The 16,235-nt window shown below is 45.5% G+C and overlaps 2 long non-coding RNA genes across 2 annotated transcripts in view; one reads left to right on the plus strand and one right to left on the minus strand.

Moving 5' to 3' along the window:
- LOC131381398 (uncharacterized) overlaps positions 1-218 on the minus strand; it is a 48,135-nt gene extending 47,917 nt beyond the window's left edge. The window contains exon 1 of the long non-coding RNA XR_009210141.1: positions 136-218. This is a non-coding gene — a long non-coding RNA (uncharacterized LOC131381398). The remainder of the gene's footprint in view (positions 1-135) is intronic.
- Positions 219-12,173: 11,955 nt separating this feature from the next.
- LOC131381397 (uncharacterized) lies at positions 12,174-15,833 on the plus strand. The gene is made up of 2 exons (XR_009210140.1): positions 12,174-12,331; positions 14,871-15,833. It is a non-coding gene; the product is annotated as an uncharacterized LOC131381397 (long non-coding RNA).
- The last annotated feature ends 402 nt before the right edge of the window (positions 15,834-16,235 follow it).

The raw sequence follows: 16,235 nt of genomic DNA on the forward strand, positions 1-16,235 counted from the left end.
GTGGAGTTCCCTCCTGGCTTTGGAAGTTGCTTTTGGCCAGCTTTGCCTGCCTGTGGAGTCCTAGAAAATTCCACAGTGCTGCAGTCGGGTAGACCCGAGCGTGAGTCCCGCCTCCCAGGATAAGGTTCACCTTACCTTACTCAGATCCTGAATCCCCTCTTCTTTAACATGGGGAAGGAGATAGGGTTATGGGTTAGATGAAATTAAGCATGCTTGAAGTTCTTGTTTTAGATGAAGTATACCCTAAATTCTTTAGTTTCTATTTCTTATAACCAAAGACTTTTGGGTATACTTGAAACTTGAAACTTTGGGTATACTAGAAACTTGAGGAAGTTTCTATTTCTGCCTTGTGTGAAACGGAAATATTTTTTTGAAATCAGGGGACTCTCATGGAAACAGGCTGCAAAACCTCTCAGAGAACTGGAATTAGGAATTATGAAAGGGATTTGCAGTTTCTCTCCCTCTGTCTCTGCCTGTTTTCAGGTATTTGCTTCCCTCAGGGCCTCAGTGGCAGGCTCCTATCTGTACAAACCATTTACTCAGAGCCCCAGCCTTGGCCTGACATCATTTCCTCGTGCTGGGTCCATGGTTAGAGCTCAGTGAAAGATGCGGGTTTCTGTTGTGCTGCTTGGTTTTGCATATCAATATTAGCATGCTGAAGATTTCGTTTGTCCCTCCAGACTCACTCGCTCTCCTTTCTTCTCCACCTTGCCCTGATCCTGGGACTGGCCTGTAGGAACCATATCAACTAAGCTCCCACACCTTCTGGGTTCTGGTTGAGTTCAGCCCATCGTGGCCAGCAGCAGGGAATAGGAGGGCAGGAGGAAAGAGCCATCCTGGCACTTACTGTTCTCCCTCTTTGCCATAGGGGGTGGCTTGGTGGTGAAGTGTCTGGTTCCTCTACTGAAGGCCGTGGCACCCTTTCCAGCAAGCCCCTCCTTTGGGTATAGCTCTCTCTGCGTTCTTTTGTTGTTGTTATTGTTCTTTTTTTTTTTTTTGAGATGAATTCTCACTCTGTTGCTCTGTTGCCCAGGCTGGAATACAGTGGCATTATCTTAGTCCAGTGCAACCTCCGCTTCCCAGGTTCAAGTGATTCTCTTGCCTCCACCTCCCGAGTAGCTGGGGTTACAGGCGCGTGCCACCACATCCAGCTAATTTTTGTATTTTTAGTAGAGATGGGGTTTTGCCATGTTGACCAGGCTGGTCTTAAACTCCTGACCTCAACCCGCCCACCTCGGCCTCCCAAAGTGCTATCTCTTTGCATTCTTGATGCCACGTTCCCACCTTGGTCCTTCATGCTTAGGGTGGTGATGGCTCCCCAATGTTACTATCCCAGAGGTGCTGCACCATCCTTGTTCATTTTTTTCCGTCTTGCCCATGTCTTTATAAAGCATTTGCTCACTGTATTCTCTGCAGCGACTGAACTGTAACTTTGAATTGCCATCTCTCTCCTGCTGGGACTCTGACTGATGCAATAAGATCAAGGGGGAGTCAGCTTTGTCTCTTTGCCCCACCTCCCACTCCGGCTCCCGTAGAAAGTGGATGAAGAGCTCTAGGTTTGAGATAAACATTAGCAATAAGATAGAACTGAGAAGATATCCGTTATTCTGCTAGAGTGAAAAAGAATGCACGTGCACTGGGTGGAGTTACTTCTTTTGTAAGAAACTTCATTTTCCCGGGAGAATGTGACCGTGGGGAAGAGGTAGAAATATACTATCAATTTGGTCAGGGCTCTCTCTTTTTCTGGGGACACAGATGCCTAAAATTTCAGCATCATACAGGGTGTGGACAGAAAATATTTTTAAATTGTCAACTTCTAAGTATTTTTCACTCTCAAATTCATAGGATTAGTCACCGGAATCCCTGTCTTTTCCTTTCCTTTGGCAGTTTGGCTCGTGGATATCTTACTTTTGGCTTTGACTACTACAATAGCCTGTGACCCTGTCTCTGGTCTCTTTTTCCCAGTCTGTTCCACAGCCCTCTGTCAAGTTTGTCTTGGTTTGACCCAGGTCTATACATGTCAAGACCCAGATCAAAGCATTTTATGGCTTCCTGCTGAAGTGTCTGAACACTTCAGCCTGACGTTCAAGGCTTCTGCAGCAGTCCTCAACTTTCTGGTCTACCTCCTACTTCAGGAACTTCCCACACCTGACAAATCAGATCTTCCTCACTGACCTTCCAACCCCTGCTCCCACTCTCTCCATCTGTTCTTCAATATGCCATCCAAATCCCACATCCCAGCTAAGGCCTTCCCTGCCCACTCAGCTGGAGGTGACGCCTCACGGTTAACCCCTGCCATTCTGAAGTGAGAGTGCTCGGAGATCAAGGAGGAAGAGCTGATAGAAGGAGAACCATATTCTTACACCAGTTGCAGCCTCTGCACTGTCCTGTTTGGATATTATTCAGGGACACACAGAGGACCCTCTGTGCACCTCACTGCACAGATGCATAGCCAACTTCATCCCAAAGGAGCTAAGGGGAGACCCTGTGGCTCCAGGCAGTGTCACCTTCTCTTCAGGCCTCTCCATTACCTGGTTTTGTCCTCTGGCTTCATCATATGATGGTGCCGGTCACTCTCTCTTGACAGAAAAATCTGGGGCCCCAGGTTGTGTCATCTGAGTGCTTGGATCAAAGGGTAAGACAGGGGACCTTAAGCAAGCATCAGGAAGAACTTCACCCAGGAGGTGCCTTCACAGCACAATCTGCCTATCTTCAGATGGGGAGTCCTGGTCTGGCCTTGTGAATGCTGTGGGACCCCAGGCCTCCTTTTGCCCATATAGAAAGTCCAAGTCTTTGCTGCTTTTGAGGTTAAGCATCAGTTGGTTTCAACTATCTTTGGCTACACGCACACACACACATACACACACAGAGCTTCGAGGATTCATACTTTTGCTCATTCAATCTTGAGTTGCAATTGCTTTGACCATAGCAACAGAGTCCTCTATAACAAAGGTCTTTACAACATTTTAACAGTGAATATAATGCAATTAATTTTTTGCGGCAATTAATTACACATGCATTAAGAAACCATAGACTTGTAGATTTCTGTCTCTCCCTGGGAAAACTCTAGAATGGTTCATTAAACATTAGGTTGTGACTACATAGAATATAAATTAGAAATAAAAAGAATTTAAATTGGAATATTTTTAAGTTAAAAGAAAAAATACAAATCATTGGAAGCCAATACATTTACTAAGAATATATCATGTCAAATTAATCTCATTTTCTTTTCTTGCAGAGTCAACAAGCTGATCTGTTAGAGATTTACTATAGATATAGATTTGAAGAATTTTAGGTGAAATGCATTGGTTTCCACAAAGCACATAGGAATCCTCTCATAAAAGCCATGATAGTCATTGGAGTGGTGCATAGATAATCAATTTTTCCTCCTCTCATCCCCATAGTAAGGTTGTATTTTCTTTTTTTTTTTTTTTTTTTTTTTTGAGACGGAGTCTCGCTCTGTCGCCCAGGCTGGAGTGCAGTGGCGTGATCTCGGCTCACTGCAAGCTCCGCCTCCCGGGTTCACGCCATTCTCCTGCCTCAGCCTCTCCAAGTAGCTGGGACTACAGGCGCCCGCCACCACGCCCGGCTAATTTTTTTTGTATTTTTAGTAGAGACGGGGTTTCACCGTGGTCTCGATCTCCTGACCTCGTGATCCGCCCGCCTCGGCCTCCCAAAGTGCTGGGATTACAAGCGTGAGCCACCGCGCCCGGCTAAGGTTGTATTTTCTTGCCTTCTTTGAAGTTAGATGCTATCATGTAAACTACTTTGGCCAATGAAATGTGAGTGGAAGGACACCCCATGATGAATGAATCAAGTTACCAGGTTGTTCTTGAATGAACACTCACAGACAATAAATGAAGCCACACCTGGGCAGCATTATCAGTCCCTCCAAAGGGCAGGCTAAAGAGAGAAGAACCTTTCAAAGTAAATAATGGCAATGACTTTGGAAGCAAAGAGGTGTTAATCAGAAGAAAGTGCTTGAAGTGACACAAGTCAGCCTTCTGGGTGAGACGTGGGGCCCAAGCATAGACACATCAGAATCAAGGTGGTCAGAGCCAGGAGGCATGACACCACAGTCTGTCTGGTGGCTGGCTCAGTGAGCTTGGCCAGTTCATACCTTTGAGCCTTTGCCTCCTTCCCATATGTGACTGGGGGCTCGATGAGGGGTAAGTACATTTAGGGAGAAAAGCTGCCAATAACTTTTCCATCTCTGTGGATATTGAGAGTCACCTTGGATTAGATCTTGGTTGTCTTCTCCCTCTGAACCACACTGGCCACTCTGAACTGTGCAAAAACAAAAAGAGTGGCCCCTATTGCCACAGGGCCAATGTATAGTAGGAGCCTTTGCTGCCAAGCAAGATCTGTTTCACCCAGCACCCTCTGTATGCAGCGATGGCTGCCTGGGGGCCAAGGAAGGTCCTGGGGAGGCAGAATTAAGACCCCCAACTGCTTCCCCTCTAAATATCACTGTCATTAGGACCTCCCTTGTGGATTGGAAGAGACCCTACTCAGGACATCATTATCCTGAAAGAAAAGGAGGGCAACAAGGCCTAGAGGATTGTGGGGAAAGGCTGCTCCTGGCCAAGTACAAGAACAAGTACAATAATGCCCTGGACACTCAGACACACACAACTTCTGCTGAGGCTGAGCATAGAAGGGTGAACTTGAAGCTCCTGTGCAGGAGGCTCCTGGGGAATCAGGCCAATGAGGGCATCACTGTAGAAGGGACAAAGCTGCAACATATGGGGCAAAACTAGTTTTTAACCAAGACACAGCATGGTGGCAACAGAAGCAACAAGAACAATCCCAAATCCCAGCCTCTTCTCTAGGCCTGGTGGCTGGGGCAGACTGGGCTCTTTGGATGGTCAGCCTCTAGGAGTCCTCGGGCAACGGTGTTGGCAACGGGGTGGGGAAAAGTGAGAGGAAAGCCTCAAAAAAAAGATGCCAGCCTGGCGCTGTGGCTCACGCCTGTAATTCCAGCACTTTGGGAGGCCAAGGTGGGCAGATCACTTGAGGTCAGGAATCCGAGACCAGCCTGGCCAATATGGTGAAACCCCGTCTCTACTAAAAATAGAAAAATTATCCAGGCATGGTGGTGCACATCGTAATCCCAGCTACTAGGGAGGCTGAGGCAGAGGAATTGCTTGAACCTGGGAGGAAGAGGTTGCAATGAGCCAAGATCGTGCCTACCCTCCAGCCTGGGCGCGGAGCAAGACTCCATCTCAAAAAAAAAAGAGATGCCAGACCTCCCTGCTAATATACACAAATGGGTGCTCAGGCAACTAATAGAGAAAACACAACAGATACTTTGTTTAAGCTTGCAAAGTGAGTCACAGCTATTACGTGAATATGTGTTTCCTAAGACCAGCCCACGTTTAACCTGTGGGATTAAGTGAGATAGTAGACAAGAAAGTGTATTTGAAAAGAAGAGTTACACAGGCATGAGGGTGGCAGGAACTACCACCAATTCTCCCTTCCTTCTTTGTATTAATAGATATAGTCTTGAGATTAAGCTGGGCTTATGGCTGCCCAAGTAAAGACTTCATTTTCCAGCCTCGCTTGCAGCAAGATGTGATCATGTGGCTAAGTCTGAGCCAATGGGATGTGAGCAGAAGTGATGTGCGAAACTTACAGATCACACTATTATCAGTAAATGGCTCGTCCTCCACTTTTCTTTTGTCTTGTGGACTGCAGTGTGGGCATGGTGCTGGTGAGTGAGCAGTTTTGATGATGTGGACAACCTCATTAAACCAAATGGCCTTCCCACCTTGTACTGCCAGTCTACTTCTGACCAGTTTCATAGGCAAGGCATAGACTTCTATCTTATTTGTAGTCACGGTATATCAAGGTGTCAGTCACCTTACTTGTATCTTCACTAATATAAGGGGTTGTGAATCCTACTACCAAGAACATTGTTCAGCTTCCTGCTTCTGAAGATTAATGGGGAAGCAATTTGTGGTTGTGACTGTGTTGGTATATTTTTTTCCATTCATTCAGCCTGTCAGTCAGTCCATCAATGTTTAATGAGAGCCTCCCAAGTGCCAGATGCTATGCAAGGGGCTGGAGATACAATAACAAACAAAACAGACATGGGTTCTACTGTAATAGAGATTTCCATCTAGTGGGGAGATTCACATGAAAGAAATAATCCCACAGACAAATATTGAATTACAGACTGTGATATGGGTTTGAATTAAAAGTATAGGATGTGAGGCCGGGCGCGGTGGCTCACGTGTGTAATCCCAGCACTTTGGGAGGCCGAGGTGGGCAGATCACGAGGTCAGGAGATCGAGACCACGGTGAAACCCCGTCTCTACAACAAAAAATACAAAAAAATTAGCCGGGCATGGTGGCAGGCGCCTGTAGTCCTAGCTACTTGGAGAGGCTGAGGCAGGAGAATGGCATGAACCTGGGAGGCAGAGCTTGCAGTGAGCCAAGATTGCGCCACTGCACTCCAGCCTGGGCGACAGAGCGAGACTCCGTCTCAAAAAAAAAAAAAAAAAAAGTATAGGATGTGGGGTGCTGAGGCAGGAAAATTGCTTGAACCCAGGAGGCAGAGGTTGCAGTGAGCTGAGATCGCACTACTGCACTCCAGCCTGGGTGACAGAGGGAGACTCCATCTAAAAAAAAAGGAAAAAAAGTACAGGATGTCATGAAAGGATATAGTAGGGTCTTCATTTAGTTTTGAGAACTCTAGAGGACCTTCTATGTTTAGACTTAAAGAATGAGTAGGAATTAACCAGGTGAAGAGTTAGGGGGAAGTGTTCCAGAAATGGAAACAACTTATTTCAGAGGTTGATACTTCAGGCACAGGAAGGTTAGTGTGGCCAAAGGAGGGCAGACAATGAGGACAATGGCTTGGATCACGTCAGAGGGAGAGAGACATAGGGGCCAGACCATGCAAGGCCTTAGAAGCCATTGTGGTAGGCAGGATTCTAAGATGAGCTCCAAGATTCCTGCCCCCTGTGTACACACCCTGTATTATCCCTTCCCCTGGAGTGCAGGTTGGACCTGTGAATATAATGGGATGTCACTCCTGTAAATAGGTTACATTTTATGGCAAAAGTAGAGAGATTTTGCAGATGTGATTAAGGTTCCTAATCAGATGACTTTAATTGATAAAAAGGAACATTACCTTTTTTTTTTTTTTTTTGAGACGGAGTTTCACTCTTATCGCCCAGGCTGGAGTGCAATGGTGCAGTCTCGGCTCACTGCAACCTTCGCCTCTTGGGTTCAAGTGATTCTCCTGTCTCAGCCTCCCAAGTAGCTGGGATTACAGGCATGCGCGACCATGCCTGGCTAATTTTTGTATTTTTAGTAGAGGTGGGGTTTCCATGTTGGCCAGCCTGGTCTTGAACTCTTGACAACAGATGATCCAGCCACCTCAGCCTCCCAAAGTGCTGCGATTACAGGTGTGAGCCACTGTGCCCAGCCTGGAACATTATCTTCTTGGGTGGATGAACATTAGGTCAGTTTATGTGAGCCATTTAATAGAAAGCCAGTTACAAATAGACAAATTCTGTATGACTCCACTTATATGAGGTACCTAAAGTAGTTAAAATTACAGAGACAACAATGTGAAAGTACTTAATGCCACTGAACTGTACACTTAAAAATGATTAAGATGGTCAATTTTCTGTTATGTGCATTATGCCATAATTTTTTTAAAAAGGGTCTAGATGTCAGAGTCGGAAGAACCAGCAGAGATGTTCTCTCCTTGGCCTTGAGGGAGCAAATTGCCATGTTGTGGAGATGACCATGTGTTAGGGAACATCAAGCAGTCTTGGGAGGTTGAGTGTCAGATCTATAGCTGCAAGGGACCTGCTGAAAATGAGCAAGTCTCAGATGAGATCATGGTCCCTGTCCACACCTTGACTGCAGCCTTGTGGGATCCTGGCCAGAAGACCCAGTTAAGCTGTGCCAAAACTCATGACTTACAGAAACTGGGATTGTACATGTGTGTTCTTTTTATTTTGAGACGGAGTCTCGCTCTGTCGCCCAGGCTGGAGTGCAGTGGCGCAATCTTGGCTCACTGCAAGCTCCGCCTCCCGGGTTCATGCCATTCTCCTGCCTCAGCCTCTCCGAGTAGCTGGGACTACAGGCGCCCGCCACCACGCCCGGCTAATTTTTTTGTATTTTTTTAGTAGAGATGGGGTTTCACCGTGGTCTCGATCTCCTGACCTCGTGATCCGCCCGCCTCGGCCTCCCAAAGTGCTGGGATTACAAGCGTGAGCCACCATGCCCGGCCTATGTGTGTTCTTTTAAGTTACTACATTTGTGGTAATTTGACATGCAGCAACAGGAAACTTATACACCATGCTATAGGTTTAAGGTCTTCTACATATTTAGGAATAAACTTAACCAAAGAGGTGGAAGATCTCTATACTAAAGACTATAAAATGTTGATGAAAGAAATTGAGGAAGATACAAATAAATGGAAAGATATCCAATGTTCATGGATTGGAAGAATTAATATTGTTAAAATGTCCATACTACCTAAAGCGATCTACAGATTCAATGCAATCCTTATCAAAATATCAATGACATTCTTCACAGAAATAGAAAAAAAAATTCTAAAATGTGTATGAAACCAGAGAAGACCTTGAATACCCAAAGCAATCTTGAGCAAAAAGAACAAAGCTGGAGGCATCACACTACCTGATTTCAAAATATACTACAAAGTGATAGTAACCAAAATGGCATGGTACTGGCATAAAAACAGACTCGTAAGCCAGTGAAACAGAACAGAGAACCCAGAAATAAATCTATGCATTTATAGCCAGTTGATTTGCAACAAAAGAGCCAAGAACACACAAGGGGGAAAGAACAATTTCTTCAATAAATGGTGTTGGGAAAACTGAATATTCATATGCAAAAGAATGAAATTAGACCGTTATCTCCCACCATATACAATAATCTACTCAAAATGAATTGAAAACTTAAATGTAAGACCCATAACTATGAAACTACTAAAAGAAAACATATAAGAAAAGTTCTATGACATTGATCTGGGCAATGACTTTTTGGATATGACCCCCAAAGATCAGGCAATAAAAGCAAAAGTTGACAGTGAGATCATATCAAACTAAAAAGCTTCTCATAGTAAAGAAAACAATTAACAGTACAAGAAAACCTACAGAATGGGAGAAATATTTGCAAACTATACATCCAATAAAGGGTTAATATTCAAAATACATAAGGAGCTCAAACAATTCAATCGCAAGAAAACAAATAACCCAATTAAAAAATGGGCAAAGGACCCGAATAGATATTTTTCAAAAGAAGATCTACAACTAACAGATATATGAAAAAATGCTCAACATCACTAATCAGCAGGGAAATGCAAATTGACACCACAGTGAGATATCACTTCATACCTGTTAGAATGACTGTTATCAAAAAAGACAAAAGATAAGAAGTGCAAGGATATGGAGAAAAGGGGAACACTTGCACACTGTTGGTGGAATGTAAGTTAATACAACTATTATGGAAAATAGGATGGAGATTCCTCAAAAAACGATAAATAGAACTACCATATGATCCAGCAATGCCATTTCTGGGTATACATACAAAGGAAATGAAATCAGTATGACAAAGAAACATCTGCACTCTCATGCTTATTGCAGCACTATTCACAATAGCCAAGATATGGGATCAACCTAAAAGTCCATCAATAGATAAATGGATAAAAAGAATGTGGTATATATATATGCAATGGAATACTATTCAACTATAAAAAAGTATTAAAATCACCCAGGCATGGTGGCTCATGCTTGTAATCCCAGCACTTTCGGAGGTCAAGGCAGGAGGATCACTTGTGTTCAGGAGTTTGAGAGCAGCCTAGGCAACATAGTGAGACCTTGTCTCTACAAAAAGTCAAAAATTAGCCAGGCATGGTGGGATGTGCCCGTAGTCCCTGCTGCTTGAGAGGCTGAGGTGGAAGGCTCGCGTGAGCCCAGGAAGTCAAGGCTGCAGTGAGATGTGATTGTGCCACTGTATTCAGCCTGGGTGACAGAGTGAGACCCTGTCTCAAAACAAAACAGAAAACAAAATCCTGTCACTTGTGACAACATGAATGAATCTGGAGGCTATTATGTTAAGTGAAACAAGCCAGGCACAGAAAAACAAATACTGCATAATCTCACCCCTTTTAAGATGTGGACTCTAAAAAAGTTGATCTTATAGAAGCAGAGAGTAAAATGGTGGTTAGCAGGGGCTGGGGTGGTTGGGAGCGGAGTGGTTGGGAAAATATTAGCCAAAAGACGCAAAATTTCAGTTAGACAGGAGGAAAAAGTTCAAGAGATCTATTTTAAACATAGGGACTATGTTAATAATAGCTATAATAGTAAATATGGTTAATAGTATATTAGTAAATATAATAGCAATAATAGTAAATATAGTTAATAATATGTTGTATTCCTTACAAAACAAAAATGATGACTATGTGAGGTAATGCATTAGTTTATTAGTCAGATTTAGTAATTCCACAATGTATATATACTTCAAAATATCATGCTGTACACAGTAAACGCATACAATATTTTTGTTGATGTAAAAATAATTTTTTGATGCTCATTATCTGAAGTCTAAAATAATACTATTTTTTTTTTTTTTGAGACAGGATCTCATTCTGTTGCCCAGGCTGGAGTACAGTGGCACAATCATGACTCACTGCAGCTTCCACCTCCCAGGCTCAATTGATCCTCCTGCCTCACTCAGCCTCCTGGGTAGCTGGGACTACAGGTGTGCACCACCACACCTGGCTAATTTTTCTTTCTTTCTTTTTTTTAAGAGACAAGGTCTCCCTATGTTGCTTAGATTGGTCTTGAACTTTTGGGCTCAAGCCATCCTCCAGCCTTGGCCTCCCAAAGTACTGGGATTATAAGCATGAGCCACTGCACCCGACTTAAAATAGTAATAATGACTTTTGAAAAGAAAAAATAGAAATGGCTATTTTTTAAACTCTTCCCCTGTGTCCAAGGAGAATCCATGAAATAGTTTAAGGATGGAAAGCAAGAATCATATTTGCACTCTTCAAAGACTACTCTGGCTGCTTCAAGGAGGGAGAACATGGAAGCAGCAAGATCAGTTGGGAGGGGACTGCAGTAGCAGAGGCAAGATATAAAGAGGGGCTGGAACTCCACTGGTAGCAAAAAATAGGGAGAAATGGACCAATTCAAAATATATTGGGGAAGTAGTTGGTAGATTAGGAGGGTAGAGGTAAGTGAAGGAAGAGTCAATGATGTCTTCAAGGCTTTGTGCATAATCAGCTCTGATGGGAAACCCTAGAAAGGAAAACTTGTTCATTGGAAATGTTTCTATGGATTCCTTACTAGGAAATCACTGTGCTAGTTAAGAATGCATTTGGGCCGGGCACGGTGGCTCACGGCTGTAATTGCATCACTTTGGGAGGCCAAGGTGGGCGGATCACCAGGTCAGGAGATCCAGACCATACTGGCCAACATGGTGAAACCCTCATCTCTACTCAATATACAAAAATTATCCTGGCGTGGTGGCAGGCGCCTGTAATCCCAGCTACTTGGAAGGCTGAGGCAGGAGAATCGCTTGAACCCAGGAGGCGGGGTTGCAGTGAGCCGAGATCATGCCACTGCACTCCAGCCTGGGCAGCAGAGCAAGACTCTGTCTCAAAAAAAAAAACAAAAAAAACAAAAAAAACCAAAGAGGCCGGGCGCTGTGGCTCATGCCTGTAATCTCAGCACTTTGGGAGGCCGAGGCAGGCGGATCATGAGGTCAAGAGAGATCAAGATCATCCTAGCCAACATGGTGAAACCCTGTCCCTACTACAAATACAAAAATTAACTGGGTGTGGTGGTGTGCACCTGTAGTCCCAGCTACTCGGGAAGCTGAGGCAGGAGAATCGATTAAACCTGGGAGGTGGAGGTTGCAGTGAGCCAAGATCATGCCACTACACTCCAGCCTGGTGACAGAGCAAGACTCTGTCTCAAAAAAAAAAAAAAAAAAGAATGCATTTGGCCACAAGTAATAGAAAACCCAAATGACTAGACTTAATAATAAAAATGTTTAATTATATTATAATTAATATAACAAAGGCCTAGAAGTAGGAGTTCCAAGGTTGGTTCATGAGTTTGTGGAAACAAAAACTTACGAGCCACACATTTTTTAACTCAGCTTTGGCTATAAGAGTTTAATCCAAGCTCAAGCCTGCAAGTCTGAATCCACAGTTATTGAAGAACTATGACAGAATGGGAGTCTATTGACATACATGCTTTAGGAAGACAAGCTCTGAGTCAGCCATTGTAAGACAAAGAAAAGTTAGCAAATATTTCCACACCTATTACCAAACAGGGTAAGTTAAATCTATACCTTGTCCCCCCTCTTTTTATCATAAAATTCAGTTTCCAAGTCTGTTTATTGAGAAGGGCATAGAGTTTTTCTGGAATAATGATAATTCTAATAGAAATAGTTCTAAGGATCATTGATTGACTTACAATTGAGAGACCAGGATATGTTTGTTATAGTAACATCTGCCAGGATGTGTGTTGTAGAAAACTTTTGTTCACACAAAACTGCAAATTGTGTTCGGCATAGGCATTTGATCTTATCTACCAGTTGAGGAGATTATTAAATCTGACTTCACTGATCTCACTTTCATTTACTCACCTTATGAAAGAGGACTGTGCAGGTTTTCTTAAATTTAGGAACAGGGTGAAAAGTATAGTCTTCCTTGTAAAATGTAAGAGTGATGACAGCAAATCAACTTTAAAATATAATGCAGAGGCTAGGCTGGTGGCTCACGCCTGTAATCCCAGCAATTTGGGAGGCCAAAGCAGGTGGATCACAAGGTCAGGAGACCGAGACCATCCTGGCCAAAATGATGAAACCCCCGTCTCTACTAAAACTACAAAAAATTAGCCAGGCATGGTGGCGGGTGCCTGTAATCCCAGCTACTCGGGAGGCTAAGTCAAGGAGATTCGCTTGAACTCAGGAGGTGGAGGTTGCAGCAAGCCGAGATCACACCACTGCACTCCAACCTGGGCAACAGAGTGGGATTCTGTCTCAAAAAAAAAAAAAAAAAATACAATGCAGAATAAAAATGGGTCACAACGACTCAACCATGCCAGGACCCTAGGTCAGCCCTCTGCCGATCTCTAGGCATGCCAGTTGCAGCAAGGTGACCACCCCAGCTCCACACCTGCACAGGATGGTGCACAGAGGCAAGAGAGGGAGGGGATGGACCTCTCCCTATGAATGTAACTAGGTATTTTCCCTGAAGCTACTTACATGCCATTGATAAGGTTCTGGCCAGTCAAGAGCACAGGGGCTGGGGTTGCTATGATTGGTTTAGGCCACTTATAGCTGAACATATTACAGCCTGATTGAAACTGGGGTTTTGTCAGTAAGGGAGGCAGAGCGGGCAGAGGGGCTGCAAAGTAGGGAGTGAGATGTCAGACAACTGCCTTTGCTGCCTCCCCCTAGTCCCCATTCTGGGAGCCCACTGTAGAAGACACAGCGGGTGGGCAGGAAACATATGTGAAAAAGCTCGATTTTTACAATGCAATAAACATTAAACAGCTTTGTCGGAGAGCAAGGAGCCTCATAAAGTGAGTTACCTAGGATCCTTCTCACAGGACTGGGGCATGCCAAAGAGCAGGCTTTGAGTGTAGGCAGACCTGGCCGCCTCTCAGTGCACCTCTGATGGCACCAGCTCCTGGGCAGGAAGCTGTTCCCCCGGGGCACTAGCGTCTGGGCAGGGCCAAGGAAGTCCTCACCTCTGTGACTCTGCTCCCAGGCACTTGACATCCTTCTTGGCTGGGAAAGTGTGACCTCCAGGAAAATGCAGAGGCCAGCGCCCTCTGCGTGGGTCTCCTGGGAGGCCTGTGAGGGGCCTGGGAAATGATCACAGGCTTTTCCCAGCCTTCCTTCATCCTTGGGAAATTCGCTGAAGGCCAGTCCCCTGTTGAGTGCGGGGCTCTAGGCCCTCTTGGGTCCTGAGCAGAGCTGGGCCCCGCTTCTTTCTCTCCCAGCAGTGACCGTAAGACACTGCCCCCAAGTGAGGAGATGGAGCCCTGTGTGAACCAGCTGCAGGAAGCCCCTGCTCCTTTCTCAAGGCTGCGAGCCAAAGAGAGCAGGCTCCTGGGGCTGTCTCTTCACTATCCAGTCCAGCCCTAACAACCTACTCCTGCTTGGGTATCCCTGCCCCCTACCCTCTGCCCTGTGCTCCCACCTTCCACTTCAGGCAAAAGGGAGAATGTGCTGTCCTGTACATGCTCACACATTCCTGTGCCTATTACCTGGCCCCTCACCTGGAAGGCCTGTCTTTGATCTTCCACCTAGACAGAGTTGACCCCCTCTGGCCCTCCCAACATGCAGCTGACCCAGGATGGTCCTACAGCCCACACTGGCCTCGAGGAGCACATCTCACAGGGCTAGGTAGGGGGCACTGGCTGAGAATTAGTGCCCAATGGGGAGAGGCTGCTGCAGGACCAGAGCAGGAGCATGGCCAGGGCAGGACGCCCACCTGCAGCCGTCCCTAGGGGGCTTGGTCATGTGGCATGTGCTGCTGGTGGAGGAAGCTTGGCTGAGCATGGAGGCAGGGGAACAGGCCCCCCCACACACTCAGACACACGTTTACAATCACATGAGCTGCATTCTAACAGCTAGTGCATGTCCTTTTTATTCTCGAAAAAAATTTTTTACTGTAGTGAAATACACATAATATAAAAATGACCATCTTAACTATTTTTAGCTGTACAGTTCAGTAGCATTAAGTACATTCACATTGTTATGCAACTCTCACCACCATCCATCTCCATAACCCTTTTCCTCTTGTAAAACTGAAACTCTGTACCCATGAAACACTAACTCCCCATTTCCTCTTCCCCCAGGCTCTGGCAACCACCATTCTGCTTTCCATCTTTATGGTTTTGATGATGCTAAGTACTTGAGTCTTGAATACCTTTCCCCATTCCCCACAGCACCCTGCTCCCCAGTCGCAGACACCCTTGCCTGCTCTTGATTTGCCTGTGACATTGCAGTGGTTAACATGGGCCCCCCTGCCTCCAGTCAGAAGGCAAATCAATCCCTCCCCTGCTCTAGCAGGATTGGAAGTCACTGAACCTATTTGCTTCTCATTCAAAGTGATGGCAGCCAGAGGGTGGTGTGGCAGTGCTGGGATGGGTGGGGTGCAGGTAGTGGAGATGGCAGGAAGGGCAAAAGCCTCAGCTGTTCTAGGGGACAGTGGCAGGAAGAGCCGCCTGTGATCCAGACAGACCCCAGTATAGGCAGCTGTGCAGCATTTCTAAGACAGATGCAGCATATCCCACACGGGGAGGAAAGAGAGGGGTGAACCCTTCATGAGAGACTTTCAACTGTCTCTGATGGCTCATCCCTACCTCACAGCCTGCTGTGATGCTTAGCGTTCTCTAGGCAGCCATCCCTAATTGAGTATAATGGACTGAATGTCTGTGTCCCCCCTCAAATTCATATGTTGAAGCCCTAACCCTCAGTGTGGATGTATTTGGAGATGGGGCCTCAAAGGAAGTAATTAAGGTTAAATGAAGTCCTAGGGTGGGGCCTTGATCCAATAGGATTAATGTCCTTCTAAGAAGAAACATCAGAGTGTGCCAGCACGTGCTCATGCTCTCTCTCCTCTCTTCTGTCTCTGCCTCTGTCTATCTCTCTCTGTCTCCTTGTGGAGGAATGAGGAAGGGCCACGTGTACACAAAGCAAGATGGCAGCTGCCTATAAGCCAAAGAAAGAGACCTCAGAATAAAACCTACTTTGCAGGCATTTTGATCTCAGACTTCTGGCTGCAGACCGTGAGAAATAAATTTCTGTTGTTTAAACCACCCAGTCTGTGGTATTTTGTTACGGCAACCCAAACCAGCTGAGACATCGAATCATCATGAAGCCATGGGGCAAAGGCATGGGAGTATTAACAGGCATAGCTTGTATCAGAAACGGGGAGTAGCATGGTGTGTCCAGAGGCCATGGCATTTAGAGAGGGGTGTAACTGGAGATGGAATCAGAGAGTGAGAGCCTCTGTATCATCTATGGCTATGCAGGCCATGCCAGGGCCTTGGGACTTCCCTAAGAGCATTGAGGAATGATCTTCAGGTTTGCATTTAGAAAGAGCAATCTGACTGCTCTGTGCAGGCTTGATCAGTAGAAGTGGGGAGGAGCAGTGGACAGGGTGGGGATGAAGGGGCAAGAGATCAAGAGGCAGCTGTTCCATGGACCAACCCTAGGGT

This window comes from Hylobates moloch, unplaced genomic scaffold (assembly GCF_009828535.3).
Source record: "Hylobates moloch isolate HMO894 unplaced genomic scaffold, HMol_V3 SCAFFOLD_15, whole genome shotgun sequence".
Classification (NCBI taxonomy): domain Eukaryota; kingdom Metazoa; phylum Chordata; class Mammalia; order Primates; family Hylobatidae; genus Hylobates; species Hylobates moloch.